Source organism: Neodiprion pinetum, chromosome 1 (assembly GCF_021155775.2).
Source record: "Neodiprion pinetum isolate iyNeoPine1 chromosome 1, iyNeoPine1.2, whole genome shotgun sequence".
NCBI lineage: Eukaryota > Metazoa > Arthropoda > Insecta > Hymenoptera > Diprionidae > Neodiprion > Neodiprion pinetum.
Window position 1 is genome coordinate 21,866,563 of NC_060232.1, and position 16,162 is coordinate 21,882,724.

Genomic DNA, 16,162 nt, shown 5'->3' on the forward strand with positions numbered 1-16,162 from the left:
TTAGAGGTAAACCAATTAAAGCTGAGCTTATTCACCCTGTTTTGTAGGGAATTACACAAATCATATCTAGAAATTCTATACGTAGTGGTGTCAGAAAGCTGTTGTCTCATTTTTTCATTATACATGTCTCTGTGCATAGCAACGGACATATTACCTTTGTCTGCTTTTAGGAACATTATTTCCGGGTTATTTTTTTTTAAATTCATGGTCTCACGGATTATTTTATCGGTGACATAATTATTGAAGTTGTTTTTGGGGTACTTAGGGAAACAAAGTACACGGTTGGTAAAATCGGATCTGGCTTGATTTCTTAACTCATTTGGAAAACTACTAATTTTTTCTTCAAAATTAGAAATAAGGTTGAAGACAGGAAGATCACGTTTGTTATATGTGCGACCGAAATTTTGACCTAATTGTACTATTTCCGTGACATTTTCTGGAATAGGAGTATCAGTTAGATTAATAAGCCAATTTTTTTTGGTAGTTATTCCAATTGAATAAGAGATATTTTGTTTGTTCAAAGATTTTTTTTGAGCAAGTAGGTTTGTGAATTTATTGATATTCTTGTTCTTTATGGTAATAAATTTATTGTTGAGCATCCGATTTTGGGATTCAAAAAATTGGTTTCCCAAAGTACTACCAAGTTTAAAGTTAATTTTTTCGGAGAGGTTAATCAAAGTTCTTTCGGAATTGATGATGTGTGTGTGTAGATCATTGATTTCTAGCTTCAAAAGAGAACTTTGGAACTCGGTTGCGAGTTGTATAGCTTTGGTTCTTGATTTTGGTTGTCTTCAACCTTATTTCTAATTTTGAAGAAAAAATTAGTAGTTTTCCAAATGAGTTAAGAAATCAAGCCAGATCCGATTTTACCAACCGTGTACTTTGTTTCCCAAAGTACCCCAAAAACAACATCAATAATTATGTCACTGATCAAAAAATCCGGGAGACCATGATTTTTAAAAAAAATAACCCGGAAATAATGTTCCTAAAAGCAGACAAAGGTAATATGTCCGTTGCTATGCACAGAGACATGTATAATGAAAAAATGAGACAACAGCTTTCTGACACCACTACGTATAGAATTTCTAGATATGATTTGCGTAATTCCCTACAAAACAGGGTGAATAAGCTCAGCTTTAATTGGTTTACCTCTAAATTTATAACAAAAAATCTACATCGAAACATTTCTACATACAATAGTGTCCCTCCACGAGCATATGGGCTTCCAAAAATTCATAAAGAGGATGTCCCTTTACGGATAATTGTCTCATTTGTTAATAGCCCGACCTATACCTTAGCCAAAACTATCAATTCATGGCTCACCACTAATATCAAACCCCCCATCTCGAGAGTTAAGGATAGTTTTTTATTAGTTGATAAAATTAAGACATTGATTATCCCGGACAATTACACGTTAATATCTTTAGATGTAATTTCATTGTTTACGAATGTTCCTACAGTTCTCGCATTGCGTGCAATAAACAACCGTTGGGCTACCCTAGAAAATAAGATCCCAATTCCTATGATTGAACTAGAAAAAGCCTTAAAAATATGTTTTGACTCCGCAATTTTTAAATTTAATAACGAGACCTATGCACAACAATTTGGTTTACCTATGGGATCTCCCCTTTCCCCAATCTTGTCAGACCTCGTCATGGAAGACCTTGAAACCTCTTGCATAAACGATCTAGGTTTTAATTTGCCGTTCTACTTTCGATACGTGGATGATATTCTTACTGCCGTTCCAAATGAAAAAATACATCACATTCTTAATATTTTTAACGGTTATCATCCTAGAATACAATTCACTATCGAAACAGAAGAGAATAATACCATCAGTTTCTTAGACGTTTTGTTGATACACAGCAACAATAATATTAAGACAGATTGGTTTCATAAAAAAACATGGTCACAAAGATACTTGAATTTCAACTCTCACCATCCTTTGTCCTTCAAAATAGGCACCATCATTAGCCTTGTTGATAGAGCTATAAAACTTGCTAGTACAGAGTTCCATGAAAAAAACTTGGCTCTCATATACAATGTACTAAGAGCTAATGATTACCCTCATGGCCTATTACAAAAACAAATTAATAAGAGACGCTCCTACATCAACAACATACTTAACCATAATATCGACTCTGCTTCTGTCGAAGATAACAATAGACCTGCTACTACTTATATCCCCATTCCATATATAGCCGGCCTTTTCGAGTCACTTAATCGTTTATTCGATAAATATAATGTTAAGTTTGTTGGAAAAAATTCAAAAGACCTAAAACTTGTTTTTGATACCGGTAAGGATAAGATCCCCATAGGCAAACGTTCAAATGTAGTGTATAAAATACCATGTAATGACTGTAATCAAGTCTACATAGGTCAAACCGGTCGACATCTCAACACCAGAATTAGGGAACACCAACGTAACATACATGAGACAGATGAACGGCACACAGCTCTAACGAAACATAGGATTGATAAACAACACACATTCAATTACGACAACACAAACATCCTTTGTGAAGAACAAAATTATTACAGAAGATTGCTTTTAGAAATGTGCAATATTGTAGGTCATACCAATACGGTTAATCTCAGACAAGACGTTGAACATTTAAGCAATATTTACAAACCTCTAATCTCTGCCCACACAACAAATATTGTTTAACCTAAACTAATTTTTTTATTTTTTTAAAAAAAATTATTTAGTCTCCATTTACAGTTCTTTCTACATAACCTTTCGTACCTAATATTTATTGTTCTTTCTGTATAATGTTTATAATATGTGTGGTTCACCTTCACTCTGGATTATTTTGTTTTCCTCCATCAGTCGTTATCCACCTGTTGACCCAAGTGGTTCAACCAACAATAATTCGTTAGACATGTAGAACTTAATTATAAAGAGCTTACCTCCACCTAATTGACACCTGTGAATTAATTTCATTGCTAATTGACTTTCTATAATAACCTTTCAACACTATGACATATTGACTGTGAAAAAACTTAGTTCTTTAATCTTTTTTAAATAAATGACTACCAACTTTTAACTCCTACAAAAACAACTGGAAGATTGACATTGTCTACCGTCACTCAAAAGAACACTGTTTCTGCCAATTGTAATTGTGAATTCGACTACATCTTATTACACTTACTTTACTCAAAAAGGTAAATAACACCAAAAAACATCCTTATCACAATTAATCATAAGGTTCTTACTATCAACAATATTTAATAGCTCTACGAATATTACATCTACAATATTTATGTCCGATTACTACTAGTACCATTATTTATATTATAAAATCCTATTTTTCCTTTCTTTTTTGTTTTTTGACAGTTTTTTAAATAAATCGTTCTGAGGAGGGCCCATATCCGGGTCGAAACGTTAACTAAAATTACGTTTTCTTAATTGACCGATCACCAAGACTCTATAATATATTACATACGAGGTCGAGAATTCTTATTCATCAAAATTCCAATAATATATTTCTCGTTAGCGATGGTACAAAAAAAAATTAAAAATAAAAATAATCATACGACTGCGCAAGTCGTCCTTCGCGATTCCAAATACAACGGGTTAAATTTAATCCAAAAGAAATAAGAAAGGGAGAAACAAACCAAATAAAAAAAATTTTAAAAAAATGAATAAATCTAGGAGACCTCTACGGCCTTCTTGCGCTAGTCGCCGTCTTAACAATACCTTAACTCGCAAAAACCAAAAACAAAATCAGACTCGACGCGCTGTCCGCGATCGGCCTCAACTACGACGCTAATCGTCACTTAATTATAAACTGCTAAACAAAAACGTAATCTAGATCGTACTCGACGCGCTAATCGCAGTTCTGATTACATCTAGCTGGTATCTTATTTCTACGGGCGCTAGTCGCCACTTTGCTGATGCACAATAATTCATAAACTAAATCAAAAAGGACGTGCCTCGACGCGCTAATCGCGACCAAATTAATCGCTCTAGAAAGCTTTTCTAATCGCGCGAGTGTATAGTGTATTATGACGCATCCGAGCTCATGTCGAAGTCTCTATTCCCTCTAAGTTCACCACCCTTTTTACGTACGCAGACTCGACGAGACCCTGTGCAGCGGAATTTGGCCACACTCAATTTCACTCCGAAATTGTTCCCCCCGCGAAACCGTGACTCTACGCGTTATCGCGAAAACTCAGGCTACGGTCATCCTCAAGGAGATCGGCAAACAGATTTCGAGCGCTACTCTAACTCTAAGATTGCGTGGGCCGACCGTTTATCGGTGTGCCAATTTAACTTGCGCTCGAAATATGCCCGCAAAGAATTATAAGCGCTTACCGCTCCTCAGCCACACCAAAAATCCTCCTACGTCCGTCTCAGCCATAACAACCACAATAACTTTGCTTTTTCTACTTTCTCGCAACGCCACTAACGCTATCGGTCGCCAGGACTCAAGTGCCGGGTCCTGCAAATCGGAGCCGCAATTCGAACATGCCCCGAACATAGGCGTCATCCCTAGTCAAAATTCTCCCGCTCGCATTGGGGTTCTCGTTACGCAATTCTTACAATCTAGCGTATCGCTATCGTTGGATTCCGCTGTCGCGGGGTGTTGATTGGCTGACCAGTCTCGTGTACCCCGTAGCTTGACAGTGGCGGGGTGATGACTCCGCGAGGGCACCTGTCGTCAGTTGGGCGACGGAGGGGGGGGGCTACGGCTCGCCGGCCACCAACGGGAATCTCGTCCGCCTTGGATTCCCTCGCGGCAGAGCTCTCCGTTGACGCTCTCTCCGTAGCCTCGTGCGAGGCCCTCCTTTCGTTGCGATCCGCCGCGATTGCCATCCAGTAACATCGTTCGAATTTACTGCCGATCCCCTGTCCGAAGCCGCATTTACTCGCCACCCAAAAAAAAAATAACCAAAAATCCTGAAAAGTCTTATTCGCTAAACCGGCGATGGTCCGCTCTTAGAGTCTCGGATGCGTGACTATTGTCCTGGCGCTCTTTTTCGAAATGAGCCGCGGTCTACTTCGCGTGCTCCCTAAGTCGGTGGTCCGTCTAGAGTTCGGGGAGCCGTGTGGAACGCGCAGTAAAACTGTCACGTTACAATGTATATTAAACTGTAAATAAATAAGGTGTACATACTACATAATCAAAGTCTCATATTTGACACCACAGCGATCAACTCCTTCCACGCGGCTCGGTCGAAAAGCTAACAACAAATAGCGAACAAATATATTATAATTATACATTTACTGTACAGTTGCCATACAGTATTTGGAATTCAATAAACATTCCGCTAAATTCACGCAATGAATGTACAAATAAATTTGATTACAGTCTGTTGAAATTGAGAATATATTGTAATAGAAGGAATTGAAAGGATTTCAAGCATCTCACAACTAGATTCGGAAATGTCGCATCTTCAGTTTCTTAGTCAGATTTTGACTTTCCCAAATCTGAGTTCAAAAATCACTCCGGAGAATTTTAGTTTTAATTGATAATATATCACGCGTACTGTATTACAAGGTTTCTCAATAGTTTTTAGAAACTCCGGAAGTTTCTTGTGAATCTACTCAAGTTGCGCGCGTGTAAACTTTATACGGCATATTTAACACTATCAGATCACAACAAAGACCAAAGAATTCTCACGTTAATTTTGGAATAAGCAATTTTTCAGTTTCACATAATTCCACTGTAATTTTACGGACTATCTAACAATTTACTAAATTTGGAAAGTGAATGCTTTTGTAAATTTGTTTAAAATTGTATTGTGAGTACGAATTCTGAAATTATAATATTATTGGTGAGTTTTCAGTGACTGCATCATCTGTCATGCCCGTCTGTAGAACGTGCATTGTATTATGAACAAAATAAAGTTATTAATTTTACAAAGTCGTTTGGCGTAGTAAGTAGGGTACCTGTCTAGTAAGCTTGAACATTGCAAGCGGCGGGATTCGAGCCCCGGTTGAGAGAAAATAATGCGCTAGGTTTTTTTTGATAGATCTAATTGTAAACTGCGTTATCATCAATGGCATTTGCTAATAAGTTTTTGAAATGCTGTTTGTGCTCACAATAAATATTAACATCAACTATTTTTGAATATTTACTTTTATTTTACTTTTTAACCAGAAATCCCGGATAGTTACCGTACAGCACAACTGGGCTTAGGCTGTCCAGCCGATCGTAATACTACTGTCCGGAAGCTGGCCGGAAAGGCTGCTCAGCGCCCGGTTTCAATTTCCGCACGGGATATATTGCATACCTTTCGACCCCCAGCGTACGGACTATGTCTGATTTATCGCCACCGGTGAGTCGCAAAGGGCTGAAACTCGCTGAACTATCCAATCTGAGTACAAGCTATTAAAGATTAAAATTTCAGATCGAATTTCTGACGTTCCGTTCATTTGTCGTTAATTGGTGAAATTGTCCATATATACGATCTATTTTTTTTTCTTTAGATTCATGAATAAACAATAACACTTTTAAATACGCAGCTGACGCAAAAGGACCTCAAGATGTCTGTTAAAAAATGAGATCTTAAGGGTGTCTGTAAAGAGTTGCGGTGAAATCGATATTTTTATAAAAGCATGTTTTTGTGTGGTATTCGCCGTGAACATTTCTGTCCTTGCAGGTGTCGTGTACCCACTTTCTTTTCCTTCGACTTTGTCTCTCAGCTTCTTCGCATAGAAGCGCGACCGTAAACACTTCTTCATCTGAGCTATCCATACTGACTGAGCAAGAAGTAGTGATAAATATGCATGATTATTTATTGTGTGCCCATGATGACTGAGACAAACAGCGGTCATCGAATAATCGATGAATATCTCTTTTTCATAGAAACAGTATCCGGCGGGTGGTCACAGCGATTATAGTGGGCGCACTTCTCAATAACTGCGCCGCGGTCCGCCGCGGCATAGTGGGCGTCAGCCATTAGATACAATATAGTCATGTGAGACAGCTAGCTTACAGCCAGAGAAAAGTCGAGCGAGAGACTTGACAAATAAACGGGGCGTTGATAGTATAAGCGAGACGTGTACGCATGCTCGCGATACTATTATCCTAGGTAAAATTAAAACGGTTTTACAGAAATTGTAATAGTTATCACATCACCAGAGCTTAGAGAAATATAACAGGTGCAGGGACTGTATTGATGACGGGGTAGATTCAAGGAAAAAGGTCAGGTAAATTATTATTTGAACTACAGCGTAATGAGGTCCATTGATATAACTAGCCAAGTAATCAGGTAGAGAGTTATGGTTATAGAAACTAACAAATATTACGTAGTCTCTAGTTTGCGGTAAGTGCGAGACGAAGAGTGACAATACTCAGAACAGCAAAAGATATTCTCATTATTGAGAAAAGTAATACTCAAGAGGATTAACACGCAGCGTACTACAAACCAGAGAGACTACGGAAGTAGTTATATAAGGGGGGTTCTGGCTTAAAACTGCCTTACCGACCGGATCAAGTGCTGCAGGACGCGCCTCGCCTGTAATCGGTTTGTTACCGACCGAGCGTCAGTGTGTTACTGACTGCAAGATTGCGGATTGATCCGCAAGATGGCGGACTGACATGCAAGATAGCTGACTAGCATGCAAGATGGCGGACGAGACGACGGGACATGTAGTCGGTGTGTTACCGACCTAACCTAACCTAACCTAACCCAACCTGACCTAACCTAACCTTTTTTTTTTTTTTTGCGGCGAAGGGGAAATCTTCGAAAGACATCCGGATGTTCATTGGAGTCCTTGGATAGTGCCGGATTTTTACCGGCTAAAACCCCTCCGCCACTCCTCACACAGGACGGAGCGGACCCCCTCTCGCATTACTGCACTTCGTCCCTGTGGCCGGCCGCTCTCTTGACCTCTCTCTCCCGCTTACCTCATCGTGACGTTGACCATCTCGGCCAAACAGTCACGCCTCAGTCAGCTTTCCCTCACCTCCACTCTTCTTGTCTCAGTTTTGACTACTGTCGGCACGGAATTCGCTACTGTCTGTCTCCCGGCGACCTCGTCCGCAGTCACACTTCGCACCACACTCAACACTTACCCACATGTCCGTGTTGTTAATCTTCTATTACTGAGCCTTCTACGCTACACTCACTGGCTTCGCAAAAGTGTCCTGCCAAATGGTTCACCTGTCCGTGTCACTAATCATACTTCGCGTCTCCTTGCGCACTTTTAGTCTTTCCTGCAGAGCATGTTGCTGGCCGTGCTCACATGGCCCCAACCTAGCTCCTGCACACTTACCTGCGACGTCTGCGTCCTGGCCAGCCGCCAGTCCAAACGGGTAGCCCCCTCATCCACCGTGGACCTGTAGTGCGAGAACATCCTCGCATGCTCGTCCCAGCTAACGCATTGACAGTTGGCGGTAAAGACCATGCCGTCGAGCACCACAACGTCTAGCCCCGGCGGTTGCATATTCACCGGACTGCACGAGTGCCTGCACGCCAGGTCACAGCCGCACGCCGCGGCTCGCGCGGGCGTCCCCGGGTTGGATCTCCTGCCTGGTCGTTCACCCCTTCTGTTCCTTTCGGCCTCCTTCTTGTCACGGAGTACTCGTCTGATGTAGTCAGCCACTGCATTCCACTGTTCCGACCCTCTCAGCATGGCGCGCACTACCTCCCGGATGTTCGCGGTCGGTCCGGTCGCGCTCCACATTTCTTCACTCAGTGCCTTCCATGCCGGACATACGAACCACGTGTGTTTTGCGTCGTCCGCAGCAGCTTCGCAGTGATGGTACCTTGGCGTCGTCTCCTTACCTATCCGATGGAGATATGCACCGAAGCACGCGTGCCCCGTAGGCCTTGGGTCAGGGAAAACTCCATCTGGCCGTATCTCCGGTCGATCCAGGGTACTACCAAAGGTATCGCCTCGCGCGTCCATGCCCCCTTCTCCTCTTCTCCTCATTCCATGTCCCATACCTCGGTCGTCTTCACCCGCTCCTCACGTCTCAGTGTGGTCCTAGCCGCCTTGCCACGGGCCCCGCTTCGCGCTTCCGCCTCCGCGATTCTCTTTCGTTCGGCCGCCATCAAGTGTAGCAGCATCAGGCCCGCCAGCAACATAGCGGCCGGCGTCGAGACAGTGCGGTACGCCGACACGACTCGCAGTGCGCTGGCCCTTCCCGCAGCCTCCAGTCAGCTCCTGTTTCTCGCCACGCTTAGGGCGTCTGCCCACACAGGGGCTCCGTAGAGTGCAGCGGAGTATGTTACGCTCGCCAGGAGTTTCCTTTTCACGTGGGCCGGTCCCTTGATGTTGGGCATTAGCCTGCCAATGGCCGCGGCTACGCCCATGGCCCTGTTAGCGGCCTTCCACACGTGCTCCGCGAAGTTCAACCTGGCGTCGATGGTCACTCCCAAGTATTTCGCGCTGTCTGTAGGCTTCACCTCGCGTCCTACGACTTTGATAGGGTTCAACTTCAGCGTGTGCCGCCTAGTTATCACCACTATCTCCGTCTTCCATTCCGCCAGGTCCAGTCCTACGCCTGACAGCCACGCCCAGCGCTGCTGATTGCTTCATTGGTCTTGCTCTCGAGCAGTTCCGCCGTCCTTGCTATCACCACGAGAGCTACGTCGTCGGCGAAGCCGATAGTTGTCACCCCTTCCGGCATTTTCAGCCGCAGCAAGTCATCATAGGCCACGTTCCACAGTAGTGGGCCGAGGACCGACCCCTGCGGAACCCCTGTCGTCAGCCGGCGCGTTCTTTCGCCTTCGCTGGTGCGGTACCTGTTTTCCAGGTAACTCTAGACAATGCCCAGGAGGTACGCCGGTATGTCCCTCCGCTTTTTCATCGCTTCCAGGATTACGTCGTGCCCCACCACATTACAGGCGTTTTTGACGTCCAAAGGCGCCAACAAGCAGAGGTAACGAAGTGGCCTTTGCGCTCGTTCGCTTTCCTGGCGATGTCCACGACCTCGTCGATGGCTTGGTTGGTTGACCTGCCCCTACGGAAGCCGTACTGATTATCCGCTAGTCCGCCCGACGTGTCCAAAGCTGCCTCGAGCCTGGCGTGCAATAGCCTTTCCAGCATTTTGCCAGCGATGTCGATCAGGCTGATGAGCCGGTAGTTCGTGACCTCCCCATTCTTAGCCTGCCCCTTAGGCAGTAAAACAAGCCTTTGTGTTTTCCACCTGCCGGGGAATGCTCCGCTGCGGAGCACTCGTTGTAGGCCCTGAGGAGTGCGTCCGGGTTGTACTCGGCAACCACGGCCAAGGCTTCGTTTGGCACTACGTCAGGTTCTGGCGCCTTTCCCCTACCGAGCCTCCTTGCCGCGTCGGCGAGCTCCGCCTCGGTAAAAGGTTCAGTGGGACCGTCGTCGTCGCACCAGAGCGTGGTGCTTATCGTCTTCACGTGAGTTGGGAACTCACCTAGCACCACCTCGACGATTGTCGGGTCTTCTGGTTGCCTTAGGCCTCCAAGCTTCTTGGTGACCAGCTTGTACGGCAGCCCCCACGGGTCTTCGTCCACCGCCTGCAGTAGCTCCTCCCAGCATTTGGCCTTGCTAGCTTTGATCTTATTTCTTAGGCTCTTTTTGGCACACCTGTATTCCGTAGTTCTCGCCTCTCTGCCCTCGCCTTCTCCCCACGCTCTCTGCATCCGCCGCCTGGCTGTGATGCAGTCGCGTCGGAGTTGGGCGATCTCGCTGGTCCACCAGTGGACGGCGGTCCTGCCACGCTGTGGCCTTTTTCTCGGCATTCTCGCATCGCATGTCATGGTATGGTGTGCATTAGGGCGTTCACTTCCGACTTGCCGGTCTCGGTTGGGCCTTGCCTGAGCTTCGCTTTCTCTTCTTAGAGACAGGCTGTCATGGCCGCCGTGTCCAGCTCTCTAAGGACCCATCCCTTGCTAAGCCGCTGGCTGGCGCCTCTGTCCGTTGCCCGAGCTCCGCCGTGCGCCACCCACTTCATGTAGATGTAGCGGTGGTCTCGCAGGCTCTTTTCTTCGAGGACCCTCCATACTCGTATCTCGGCCGCCACTCCGGGGCTGCCAACCGTGACGTCGATGATCGACTTCGCGCCGGTGGCTTCCCTGCTCCAGGTTGGGGCGTCACCCGTGTTCATGGGCCAGAGGTCGAGTCTGGCCAAAGTAGTGTATAGATGAGAGTTCTGGATCAAACAATGGCGCACTCCCCCCTAGCCCCCCCCCCCCCCAATAAATCTGCGGCGCCACCTCCCCCCCCCCCCAGCTCTCCCCCAAATCCGCGGCGCCATCCTCCCCAGCTCCCCGCCAAATACGCGGCGCTACCCCCTCCCCAGCTCCCCCCTTAATCCGCGGTGTACCTCCCCCCCCCTACGTTGATAATTTTCGCGGTTTACCGCAAGATTGCTATTTTTATAGGATTTCACACAAACACACACACACACAAAATAATTCCTGTCGAGACTTGTTTTGGCGCCGGAAAGTCGCACATAAATCGGATAGGGTAAAAATCCGCGAGATCTATTGAAAAAATTCCAGGAAATTGCACTTTGAGATGGTGCTGACAATGAACTTTGCTGGTGGTGATGCACTCAAATCAATCTGGGGCAATGGGGGTGGTCCCATAAAAATTCTTCGCACAATATGCGTGTCGAGACTTGTCCAATGGGAAATTGTAGTGGGGGTGGGTGGTATATAAAGCGTACGCCTATCGTGATCGTCACTCTGTTCTCATCGTATTCTCATTGTGAACTGTTCTCGCTTGTGAAATAACCTCGAAACGCGATGGATCTAGCAAATGTTAACCACGTCAGCCGCCTGGAGAATCTGCCAACCAAGAAGATGTCGGAACTCGAAATTGGGGGAGTGTATGACGTCATCGGGTTACGACTGGTCAAAACAAAATTCGGGGTACGTGTTCTGGCGACCATCGATGGAGAATACAACGTCTTGTTACCACCGAGAATCGTAAGAGTTCTACAAGAAGATTCCAGTCAGGTGACTGAAATGTGTAACATGGCCAAGGAAAATCGTCTGCAAATGATATACCTTGGTGGAGAATTTAACAAGTTTGAATTTTCATGCAGTTATGTTCAATGAATGAACTATGCGATCCCCCTCTACTTCCACAAAATTCATCCACGAGGGGATAAAAGCAGGTGTGCTGGAGATGGAATAGTCAGTCTTCCACATACCATCCGTCAGTATAATCGAGCGCAACATTCCCACTCCTCAACATGGCGATGATCCTAGACGTGCAATGTTTTATTGGTCATAACATAAAGTTTGTACCCAAGGAAGTTGCAGTCATGAATGTAAACGGGTCGGGTCTGGATTACATCATTTTCAAGCCGCCCTATGATTTGGCAAGCTTACCACTTAAATGTAGAGCTACCAATGTATGGTTGACACACAGTCACCACGGAATATCATGAAATGCGGGAAACAAATCTCACGAAGATGTGACGAAGATTGTGAGAAAAATGGCTGGAAATGCGTGTTACGTATACGTCAAAGGGGCGGAGAAGAAAGCATGGCTGACGGAGATCGTCGATGGTACAACGAGGGTTATTAATATGGAAGATTTGCATATCATACCCCCTGTAATGGAAAAATTGAGGTATATGGAAGCGGCACCGTGGCATGACTTGAACCATGGATACTCTCCAGCGACTAACCTCCAGCAAGCAGCAGCGCCAAGCTCAATTTGGTATGATGACAACTCTGAATACATCCCGGCATACAACTGCGCCTTTGAAAATGTGCAGCGACTAAGGAGTTGGTATTCGAAGGAGTGTACCAGCTCCCTCGAGAAATCCTTCCGTCTGTACAAAGAATTGGACGGTTTAAGGGCAATGATGTCAGAGGATATAGCTTTTTTACCAAAAGAATTTATCCGCACGTTCGCATCAAACTCCATCAATGATGCGTGGGATAAACTACCAGAGAATATGAAAATGGACTACGTCATCGCAAGTTTCCGCAGATGTAGCATACATTACACACCAGGACCCGATGGCGATATCGTGGATGGACCGAATTCTCTAATTAAAGACTGTCTAGGTTGCAATCGTGAGTATAGATAATATGGACAATATTTACCAAAATAACAATAGAATTTATTACAATATATACAATTATTTTCGGGTTGATATGTAAAATATTCAATAGAATTAATCACAATTATATCATAGCTTATACATAGAATTAAAAAAATTTACTATTTGATCAAATTATAATCTAGAAATAGGATACATTACAAATATATATCTTCATAACTTTCACCCATTCTTGTCTTACAAAATGCGAATGTTATGAATTTTTACTCGTGAAAAACATATAATCAATAAATGTGAATTTAGCGTGGTTTATTCCTCAAAATAATCCATAAAATCATTATCGTTATCCTGTTCGCTAACATTATCATCATCATCATCGCTATTTTCGGCACCTATAATTATTACGATAGTTTCATTCGCCCATTTTTCAATAATTATTTCTATACATGTATTCCCGTTATTTATATAATGTTGGCTGTTTGGCCTCACTCGAGCAGCTCGAGCGTCCTCAGCGAGTTCCCGAAGCTCCTCCAACGAGAACTCGCGTGCTGCTTCGGAAAAGCCTATAATTATCTCTTCCTCAGCCTCTTCATCCTCACCCCAATTAACGATTGCCCACTCGTCACCATCATCATCATCACTTGAATCATACTCGTGATGGGAATAAGATGCCATTTTTTCGAAATTGATACGTGATGAAAATTCTGTAAAAAGAGCAAATCGAAATAGAAAAGTTGATGCTGCTGCACTGACCATTCATATACATGATAAATCTCCAACCTAAAAAAGTTTCCACATATTCAAAACGAGTGATACGACAAAAGTATGAAAGATACTAAAATTTTATTTTAATGTGGAGCTACACACCAATCCTCGTCCGAATAATAGCCATCATCGTCAGCTCAATCGATGTCTCCCAGCATTTGATGGATTTGGTCAATCTCATCAAGAAGCAATCTGAATCTGACGTGTACATCTTCGCAACCGTCAAAATCATTAGCAAACTCCACCCGCCCCTCATCAACATCGTCGTCATTCCATACACCCTCCACCTCCGCCTCCCCCTCATCCTCCTCCTCATCCTCCTCCTTCTCATCCTACTCCTCCTCATCCTCCTCCTCCTCATCCTCCACATCAGTCGGTGATGGTGATGATTCTAGATGATGATGCTCGCCAGCCAAATTTCGCTTAAACTCGCGATCATAATCACCAGCACTGTTGTCAATACATCGCTCGGTGTCGATAATCAACGTATCGGCATCACTATCGATCATTTCATCATCATCCTCCTCCTCATCGTAAGCCACCTCTCTGCACACCCGCTTATAAGTTGACGATCGTGGTGGTGGATTGGGTGGGGAGTCAGACAGTCCTCTTTTCCATCCAATCATTTTTTTTTTTTTTTATACGATTCTAAAATTTTTCCACAATTTTTATGAACATGATGATACTGAATACAGAAAAGTTGAAACAGATCGAAAAACTTTGTTAACATACTAATCAAATGCGATAATCATTACGGAATTCAAATCGACATTAACAGTATCGTAAGAGGATTGGCGTAGCACCATATATATACATTGTAACCAATATTTTTAATGAGTTGAGGGTAAAACGATAGAAACGAGATAATTGGTTACCCTACGGCGCAGTCACTAACCTGAATAATTAGATAGAGAGAGAGGTACTAAGAGAGAAAGATACGATTGTTGGGCGCGAGACGCACATGCGTCAAAAATAGATAATTAGACAAAAAGATAAAGGTGAAGGTAAAGGTAATAGATAAAGGTAAGGTCAGGTTTTACGACGGTTTTGCACAGTTCGCTCAGATAGACAAGATAATGGTAGAGGGGCGGAGTCGAATCCAATAGATAAAATAAGAAACAGGTGAAGCAGGAATAATATCAAATATATTAAACAAGAAGCGATAAGTTTAATGACAAGGAAGTCGCTGAAGAGATTGAGATACAATTACGATAGATGCGATAATTAACAATATTTACAGCCAGAGAAAGGTTAAGCGAGAGAGTTAACAAATAACGGAACGTTTTCCGAATAAGCGGGAAGTATGCGCAAGCTCGCGATACTAAAGGTAACGATTAACACGGTTTTATGATAGATAGGCAAAACAGAAAAAGATATACTGTACTTAAATTAAGCGGTAAGCAAATAAATCATAAAATATGAGAAGCGATTATAAACACATGCGAAATACAACAATTGTAATAGTTATCACATTACCAGAATGATCAGAAATAGGCAGACAGGGAATTATGAATTACAAGGTAAATTCAAGCAACAGGTCAAGTAGAAAATTATCATAAAATATAGGTACTAAAAGATAATACGTAGTCTCTAGTTTGCGGTAAGTGCGAGAGAAAGAGAGATAATATTCGGTACGATAAAAGGTAATTCAAGATAAGGCAAACAATATTCAAGATAATTAATATGCAACGTACGGCAAACCAAATAGACTACGGACAACTACGATCAGCGATATTAGCGAAGAAAATAGTGAAAAAGATGTTATGCGATATGGCACAATACTCCACTGTCAAATGAACGACGAGCGGGACCGCGCAGCGATATAAGATCGCTTTCGCGGTACACTCACTAAGATACGATAATCAACGGTAATAGGTAAAGAGACAGATATAAACTAATCAGAGAAAATATAGCGAAATAGCAATGCTCAGTAGCTAAGATAAAAATTGATCCTTCAACGGAACGCGCTGCTAGACAGCGATATTAGACATTCCAATATTCCAGAAGAGAAAGATAATAAAATAAAGCGATAGTCACTACAATGCGTAAGTAATAATCAACCAGTCGCGAAGTTACTTGCAATAAGACAGAGAAAGGGACAAGATAAGAGATAAGAGAGAATAAGGTACGAGCCCAGGTGGCTCAAGCAGACCAACTGCAAGATAAAGAGAAAAGATACGAGCCCAATTGGCTCAAGCAGACCAACTGCAAGGTAAAGAGAGAAAGAGATAAAGGTAAAGGTACGATATATTGCAAGTAATCTCGTGGCTTCACAAAATAGAAAAGGAACCTCACTTACGTAAAAGAAGATCTAACAGGTGCGAGAGAATGCGATAAGGTAGCGGTAATTAAAGTGATAACAGGAACACTTGTACTATTCACGAAAGCTAAAGGTAGGATTAATAAAGGCAAAACTGGCAGTAGAGTTACGAAAAGGCACGTCT